Here is a 9188-nt window from a genome sequence, read left to right as displayed (position 1 = left end):
TGGGTAGAATATCCACATGGACACTCTTTGGGAGGGTAGGGTCTACATAAGATGTGAATGGCGAATCCACTACCCCTCCTTCTTCATTTACTTCGCTCGTCGTATGTTCAGAGCGTGTAGCTCTACTAAAGGTCTCTATTAGACGACTAAACATGCTAGATCCAGGTTGTGGGGCCCACACTGGCATGTTTTGGCTTGTCTCCTCAGGGTTCTTGGTAGGGTGTCCTTCCATGGCTTCTGAGTCAGAAGATAAGTCACTATCCACTATTCGTGGATCTTGGGTTGCACTCCCTTGGGTTCCAGCCGAAGGCCAAGATGCTAACGTGGAGGGATGGTGTGAGCCTGCGTAGACTGAAACGCTTTCTAGTGGCTCAGACTCCAGCACCCGACCAGAGCGTAGATGCATGTGACGTGGGTACCGTACGTGCGTTGGTAACTACCCTTGAAACTCACACAAGTGGTTTCTTAGGTGTTTCGCACCCCGTTTTTACTTGTTTTTAGATTGTTTTTAGATCGTTTTGAACTCGTTTTTGACCCCCTTACTTACGATCGAACTTGGGCTAGGGCGTGTGATAGCTCGAAACGAGCGTATCGTTCAAAGGGTCCTAGCGTGCTTTACAGCACCGTGTTCGCCTATCTAGAGCTCCTGTAGTCCTCAAAACAGTCCGTTTCCCTTGGGGGGAAGGGGCAAAAGCCTATTTGCTTGTGGAGGAAAGGGTGAGGGCTTTATCCCATATGCTCACTTTACTCCTTGGGGAGTGGGCTACATATAGGGCACGACTTCCCATAAGCTCTCACTTGAAAGAAAGCTATGGAGGCTCACTCTCCTATATATATATATATCAAATAACCGAGACCGAGACCGAGGCCGGGGTCGTGGGTCAATTGGGGTTCTTTCTTTTCAAAATTTTTTTCTCTGATTAGAAAATCTTTCCTCTCCACACGTTTGGTTCTTTCTTTCAAAATAAAATTTAATTTTTTATTTTTTGTTTTTTATTTTTTAGAATTTTTATTTTCTGGTTTTCTAGGGTTTCTAGCCTTGGCCGCAGCGCAGTTCGTGCACACAGCACAGATCTGGGGATTCAGAAACCCCCCTCACACGCAGAAAACCAGATAACCGATCGTGCGCCCACACGCGGAGCGAAAAAATAACAAAAGAAACAGAAATGCAGAAGACAAATTGCAGAAACAGAGATTGCAAAACACAGAAACACCTCAACAACAAACACACGGTCGCTTTCCTACAGTGCAGATTAAACTTCACGCAGCAGCCGAGCTGCAAACTGGAGCTTGGTGCAGGGCGACTCCCCGGCAGCGGCGGCGCCAAAAATGTGCGCTTTTGCCGCACAGGTCGTAGCTGGGGACTTGCCGGACACCGTATGCGAGCCACGAATGGCTGCAAGCATACAACCAGGAAGGCAAGCTCAAACAGAATGCAAAAGGTGTGTCACTCACCGCTTAACTGCCGCCTTGAAGGATTCCCGCGTCGCAGCCGTGAAGGAGGAGCCGCCGTCGCCGCTCTACCGCCTCTCCGCCGCCGTGCCGCTACACAGTGCTCGATCGCTCTCTCACTCTCTCTCTCTCTCTCTCTCACGCAGGAGAAGGGAACCAAAGAGATAAGGCAAGAGCACTCTTGTATTCACAACACATGAGAATGAGGATTTTAGGGTTACATTTGACTCTTATAGGTGACTTGGCCGTTCACACTTGGGCGCCCATACATGGCCGACCGACCCTAACCCTTATCCTACTGATATTCAAGGTGCGCCTCTCATCGGCGAATCACCCAATCCCTTTATCCTTAACATATGGTACCGACAAGCCCGGCCCATGACTCAGAATATTTAAATTAATGACGTAAAACATAGTATGTCTCAATGTCCGTCATGGGTTAACACTAATTTAGCTAAGTCAACTGAATCAGCTAGGTTTGTTTCAGAGTGCTGAGTCAGTTATGAACCAGTCAGCTAGGAGTCAGTGTAGAGGGCTAGAAAAGTGTTCAGTTAGATCCTGGGGTTGTGGATCTAAGGTTAACTTATGTTGGAGGACAATTGGGAGGATAGTTTTTTATCAGAGTCAGCATTAGCATTTGGATGGATTTGTGTGTTTCAGTGTCAGCTGTGTGTCAGCTGATGTCAGAGTCCATTTGGGATGGATCCTAGTTTGATTTGAGTGGTTTGAGTATCCAAGAGTGTGAGAGGACACATAAGTGCAGGATTCTGATTCAGGTGAGTCAACTGAATCAGCTAGGTCTATTTTACACTGCAGAGTCAGTTCTCTGTCTGAATCAGTCAGCTAGGAGTCAGCAAGAGTCAATTAGTGAGTCAGCAAAAGAGGGCCAGAAAAGTGTTTAGATAGATACTGGGGTTGTGGATCTAAGGTTAACTAATGCTGGAGGATAATGGCTTTGTTTGTGTAAGTACTAGTGTAAGTTGGGGCAAAGCCGGAAAGGCTGCGTCCGGGTGAGGGTTTAAAAGTATGAGGTGTGAAATATCTTTTGAGATTTAAAAAGTATTCGGTGGCTAGGAATTGTACTCGTGTAAAACCTGGGGGATTTCGAAAGGTTAGAATCCTGGGTTTTCAAAATACAGCCGCCAGTCTAGCTGGCCTGCAACACACGGAACACAGTGACACACACACAGAGAGAGCGTTGAGAGGCCCAACGCGTCAAGTTGGAGGTATTTATATGCATTTTGACAGCTCACAATGGGCTGTGGGATTGTGGCGACTGATGATATGATACTGTGGGTTGGTTGTCTCACGTGTAGCGGCAATATGTGGACAGGCGGTAAATGAATAAAGCCTGCTTCCAGAAAAAACTAAAGACTACAGTTTAGTATTTACCCTTCCTGGTTCTTCCTGGTTTCCTCAATTAATTGTTGATTAATCTTTGTATTGACCCTTTTTTTTATTGTAATGGGCGGATGGTGTACTCATGATTTAGACTGTAGAGTGACATATGTGCTCATTTACTATACTATTTATATAGCCTTCTTAATATATGTGTTTTTTTTTTGTTTCGAAAGGCCGACGGCTGGCGACTATTGTCGGGAGACTCGTGTAAAGGCGTTGTCATGCAGGCTGCAGCAGCCATTACCTTATTAAAATAATTTCAAATACGATGACACTATAATAAAATGTATAATGAATCGTAATGATAGTAAGGATTCAAAGGTAAATAATCATAATATTATTCCAGTTGCTTGGTATAAATAGGTACATACCGCTTGCTCTCCAAGCACGCTTCTGTCTCGCAGAGTCCTTGTGAGGTTGTGCATTGTGATCAGAGCTGTCCGTGTTGGGAGTCGAAGCTTTAGTTCGCAAGTGCCCAAGCATGGCGCGTTTGTCTGTGTGTTTTGTTGCCCTCGTGCTGCTCTGTTTGCTTAATGAGGCAAGTGTTCCAAACTTTCACCGCATGTTAAACTTTGGGCACATTTGGGGCGACGGCCTCTCACATATTTGCGTTGCCCTTTCAGGTAGCCTATGCCGGTGGAGACGGTCTGCAGCTCTTCCAAGCAAGGCACTTATTGTCTGTAGGTAAGGTTTCCGTTCTCGCATTAAGCAGTCTGAGTGTGCTGTGTACGGCCATGCATGGTGTATCATGAATGTCGATAGCAACAAGAGCCCTCCGTTTCCCTCGTCAAAATTAAGGTTCCTTTGCCTTAGTATTTGTATCATGAATGCCATGGTAACAAGAAACGTTCCCTTCCTAGTCAAAGTGAAAAATTCTTTATCTTCAGCTAGTGTATCATGAATGCCTACTAGTGTTTGGGAAACTTTTTGGGGTGAGAAAAGACAGTCTTGTGAACACATACAGCTAGTGTATCATGAATGCCTAGGGTTTGGGAAACTTTTTGGGGTGAGAAAAGACTGTGAACACATATTTTCTTCATAATGTCACCAGAATCTTTATCTATGTGTCCCTCAATCAAGGGGCAGAGGCAGGGCACGCTAGGAACTAGGAACTGAGTCCGAACAAGCGGAAGTCCGCCAATCAACAGGCCTGACAAGCTGAAGCACCAGGATCGGTGCCTTATTAGAGTATAAGCGACATGAGTCATGCCTAGAATTTGAATGGCACCCCTATTTGTTTTTCTTTTTGAAGGGCTCTTTTTTAGGAAGAGATTGGAAGGGTATATGACTTAATTTTCCAAAATCTCTCTTTTCTTTTGAAAGGTAATTGTGTTATTGCCCTTATTGTGAAAGTTATGACCCCTTTCATGGGTATTGCAACCTTCAAATTCTAGCTCTATATGAAGATGTTTTTCCTTCTCCTCTCATCTTTTATGCCATCTAATGCCTACGATCTTTTATGAATCGGAGAGGGTATTTTTCTTTCTCCTCTCAAGACGAGATGGTTTTTTCAAGAAAACAAGCTAAAACAAGCCCGTCTTTTCCCGGACCTCGCGAATTCCATAGTATAAGAAATCGCCGCTTCCAATTTCTCAAAATTGAGAAATTGTTTGTTTTAGTGACAACAAGTTTCAGCACCCTCTCTGCCTGTGAAGAAAGGTGGAGAAGCATGTATTTTCAGTACCTATTCTCGCAGTAAAATAAAACCAACTATGGTGTGTAAAGTCTACATGTTGAACGTTGATGGAAGAGGATGCTGTTGTGTGTGTACAGATTGCCCCGGACTGTGTGAAACGAGGTGCAGCAAGGCCAGCAGGGCCAAGATGTGCTCTTTCGATTGCCACGTCTGCTGCAAGGCTTGTAATTGCGTGCCTCCGGGTACAGCCGGCAACCGTGAAGAGTGTCCCTGCTACGCCAACCTCAAGAACTCCAAGGGCACTGGCAAATGCCCGTGAAAGCTACGAGTGACCGCCTCGTGTCGGATGTTGTTAAGTTGCCACGTGCTTTCCTTTTACAGGCTGTGTGCCTGATTTGTAGGAGTTTTTGGTATTATTAACGAAATAAGATAGTTTTGACAGGCGGTCTACTGGGAATTGTATTGTGTATACTTTACCATGTGTATGTAACATTCCACTTAAAAAAATAAGCATGTAAGGTAGTAACTTGTGTCGTGGTCTTGAATTAAATTTTGAAAGTTTAGTCAAAGGTGGGGTATTCTGCGTAATTTTGTCGAGGGCGCCGTCAAACATATTTATCACTTATTTTTATTGAGGTTTATGCTTGGAATTATGGAAGTTTATGCTTGGAATTATGGAAGATGTGTCTAATTTGCTTGATGCATCTATTAATTCAATTGGGAAGATTATCTCAACTCCTCAAGGTGGAATGTTTGTAGTAGACAACTAGTTTTACCATACAATTAATGGCTAGCTCCACCAAGTTGGTTTTCAAGTAACCAATGACACCATAAATTATGCTCACTATGAGAATACAAAGCTACTTAAACAAACAAACAAAAAAAAACCAGACGTGAAATGTGATTCGCTATAGTTTCTCCTAAATGGAAAGTTACTTTGAAACGATGGTGTTTCATTAAAACAATTATTCGTATATCCTTCATGCAGTTTTATTCGTGTATTCTATTTACACAATTTTATCTTTGGCGGGCATTAATTAATTAAAACTATTGAAACCGAGCTAGATTCTATCAGGAAATGCACCCTCCCTTACTGTGTGGAATGGCTATTTAAAACCAAATGTGCTGTCTAAGGATTATCAGCCAATTCACCCTCCCTCACTGCTTGGAATGGCTACTTTACGTCACTGCACACCCCTCTCCCCGTCGGTATCCAACACCCCTCAAGCCCTCATCACGACTCTTGCTATTGCTCCTTCTCTAACTCGAGAACCCCTTGCCTTCACAGTTCCTCTTGCTCCTCCTGCTCGAACCCCTTCCCATCACAGCTCCTCTTGCTCCTCTCTTCCTAGGCGGTTGGTATATAAAGAGAGTTTCCCAGACGACTGGTATACGAGAGAGAGAGAGAGAGAGAGAGAGAGAGAGAGAGATGCCCAGCTGACTTCTGTTGGAGAACGAGATAGTGAAAAAGCTTCCTCCGACTGGTAAGTTGATGTACGAGAGAGATTCCTAGGCGATTGCTACAGGAGAACGAGTTACATAGAGAGCCGCCTCCTCTGTGCTTTCCCTCTAGGCTCTAATGCATGCAATCCAAGCGTCAAGTCACTGAAAAAGGCAGATTCTTAGAGACCTTAGAGAATACCTATTAATTAATACCCAAAAAAATGATTTTGGGTGCTTATATTTCCTCCTCCCCTTCCTCCTCCTCCTCGGGGGGTCTGGATAGTCACACAGGTTCAAAAGTATTTACAATGGGAGAGCTAGCAGCTCCACGCTAAGGGCAGTCAACACTAGATCTAAACGTCCATAGTTGTGTGCCTTGATCAATGATCTCTTGAAAAAACCGATGGACTTCGATTTTTCAAGAGACGACATGCTTAGCCTTCATATAGAGGAAGAGATGCACAACCTCGGGTTTTTTAATAAAATAAAGACTTCCCCTCCTTTTCTCCCATTTTTCCACCCTTTGGAGAAATTAAAACCTTTAGTTGTGCATATATACAGTTCATTGGTGCACGTATGCTTGTACGAGGAGAGGTATATATTTTGGACAAAATATATATATATATATATTTGTCCAAAATATATATATATATATATTTGTCCAAAATATATATATATTGGACAAATAGCATGCAGCACGCATTATTTTATATAGCTGGCATGATGTCCATACAACCCTTTTCGGCTACCTCTCCTCGTACAAGCATACGTATATATATAAAAGATGCTGAGTGTACATGGAACCTACTGATGACATATTGTGAGTTTAAAAGAGAAATTCATTGAGGATACATGCGAACAACTTAAGTTACATTAAGGATGATGGTCTTACAAGAAAAAATTTGAGATGAGTCGATAAGTCCACCATCCTTAAGGTTTTATGTAAGCTTCTGGTCAAGAAAGTCTTGTTTCTTAGATTCATTTCGCCAATTTGGAAGAGCTAATAAGCTTTTAAGTAAGATTTACTGAGCTAATAAGAAGATTTACTGAGCTAATAAGAAGTATGATTTATTATCCTTAACACGCTACTCCAATATAGCCAATCTCCAAAGCATGTAGACTCATGTTGCGACTTTTGCACACTTGAGTTTACAACGTCCCTTATCACCATACGTTGTTTTAATACTTGAATTAGTTCACGAAGGTTGCTTTGACCTACTATACCCAAGTTGCTCCTCTCACCCATGGAGTAGAGATACATGTAAGTATCACCAATTCTATCCACATTGACTAAGATAATGTTGCAAAACACCCATGCACCATTGGACATAATTGTCCTATGAGATCGACATACAATCATGTCCGAGACCAAGGGCTCCTATACCTCAAAACTATGTCAACAAAGTACCCTATGAGTGATAGGGATGCTCTAAAAGGAGGACTGAAACTTATATGTGGTGCAAGAGCCAACAACGTGAGCCAATAATCTCTTTTCTTCATGATTCAGCCACCCCTCTTTTACTAGCTAACTAATGAAAGGATGGTAAGATACTGTCATGCCAAAGGTACTCCCAAGGCTCTGATTAGCTCCAAGAAGTGAGAATATAGAGAGTTGTTTTGTTTTGGAGCAGGCAAGTATAAAAAGTAGAGAAAAATTATCGACGATGCTCAAAAGATAATCTCTATAGAGTAACGAACAACCTTAAGCATCTATGCACATTCACAAAGAATCACATGGCAATGGTGAATCCACAACATCTAAAGATACAATCTTGCATTGAAAGAGCAAGACACAAGTCACTACTTAAATTCATAAGCTTAAAAGACCATATCAATGTTGAAAATAGGTTCTTCTTCAGCATTGCAATATGTATAACCATGTACTTACATTGTGCTTGGCTTGAATAATCTAGTCATTGTATCTTGTTACTCTTGCAGCCTTCTCATATTTGAAAAACATCCAATGTTATTATTCATAGCCTTGTCTTTTGCACTATTACAAACTCTTGTAATCTTGTACATCACACCTAAGGATGTAATGGCGACTTGAGAATGTGCGTATACAAAAAAAACCAGAAATAAGAAATCATTACAATAGTTTTTTTGTTGGTTTTGAAGAAACATTTTCTTTAGTTGTTGAAATGAACATCTTCAGAATTGTTTGGTCTTTAGCTAGCTAGAATGTGATACAAAAGGATGTTAAAATCCCTTTCTTGAATAATTACATGGACAACGAGTGTACGTCAAACAACCAAAAGGTTGCGAGGATGCTTGGCATTGGGCTTGTATTTTTAAATAATGGGGTAATTTTTTAAAATTTTGCAATGTTTTGCTGTGCATTCCACGTTTCCTTGAGTGAATTCATAGAAATGATAAATTTGATTCAATTTTGTTTTGAAGTTATAAATTCAAGGATTCTCGTGAAGTGATGTCCACACAAGAAACATTGTATGCTTTGATGGAACAATGATGGAGATTTTTGTCTTAACGAACCCTTGCATGAAAAGAAGGTACACGTTATGAATATTGTCAACCTACATGAACTATTATTCTAATAAAGTGATTCTTGAACATTCTATGCTTTGATGGTACAATGATGTTGATTTTTGTTCGATGAACACTTGTGTGAAAAGGTATACATTAGGAATATTGTCAACCTACGTGAAATATTATCAACATAGAAATGTGAGGGAAAAAAGAAAAGAAAATAACCATACATAGTGTATATAGCAGGAGGCACAAAACCTTTGCTCATTGTCATTGGCTTTAGAATCTCGTCACCTTGAGACTTGCTTGTCAATGTACCAAGTATGTCTTCCAAATTTTCCCAATCACGGGGATGATTACTCTATATCCATAGCCCAAGCACAAATCATATCTTTCATGACATTCCAAATATCAATGGCAATGTTATTATTCACCAAGAAGTAAATACAATTTAGTCATGGATGCCCATTCACATTAAGTCCAACCCTAACAATAGAAAGCACATGGCTTGCGAAAATTGCTAAGCTAGGGAGGCTCATAGAAAGTCAACATGACCATATTAGATTAAGAAGGATAATTAGTACTAACAAAGATTAGGAAACACATAAATTAAGCATAAACAAGAGTCTAATTCTCATTGTGAATCCACACTCATTCCAATAGATAGAGGGCCTTTATATAGGCTCAAGTTCATCTCCATTAACCACTAATTGAAACTCAAACTTGATTAAGCCATCCCCTAATCTTGCTCGGATTTCAAGTCCACCTT

The 9188-nt window shown here is 41.4% G+C and overlaps 1 long non-coding RNA gene across 1 annotated transcript; it reads left to right on the top strand.

The window, feature by feature from the left end:
• The first annotated feature begins 2663 nt into the window (after positions 1-2663).
• On the top strand, positions 2664-4865 carry LOC147640333 (uncharacterized). Its single transcript, XR_015269695.1, has 5 exons — positions 2664-2678; positions 2769-2831; positions 3027-3395; positions 3481-3537; positions 4627-4865. It is a non-coding gene; the product is annotated as an uncharacterized LOC147640333 (long non-coding RNA).
• Positions 4866-9188: the final 4323 nt, after the last annotated feature.

The sequence above is a fragment of the Cibotium barometz genome, chromosome 3 (genome assembly GCF_041138505.1).
Source record: "Cibotium barometz isolate CiBa-2024 chromosome 3, ASM4113850v1, whole genome shotgun sequence".
NCBI lineage: Eukaryota > Viridiplantae > Streptophyta > Polypodiopsida > Cyatheales > Cibotiaceae > Cibotium > Cibotium barometz.
The sequence above is the reverse complement of the archived record's forward strand: the minus strand, read 5'-3'. Positions and strand labels throughout refer to the sequence as shown.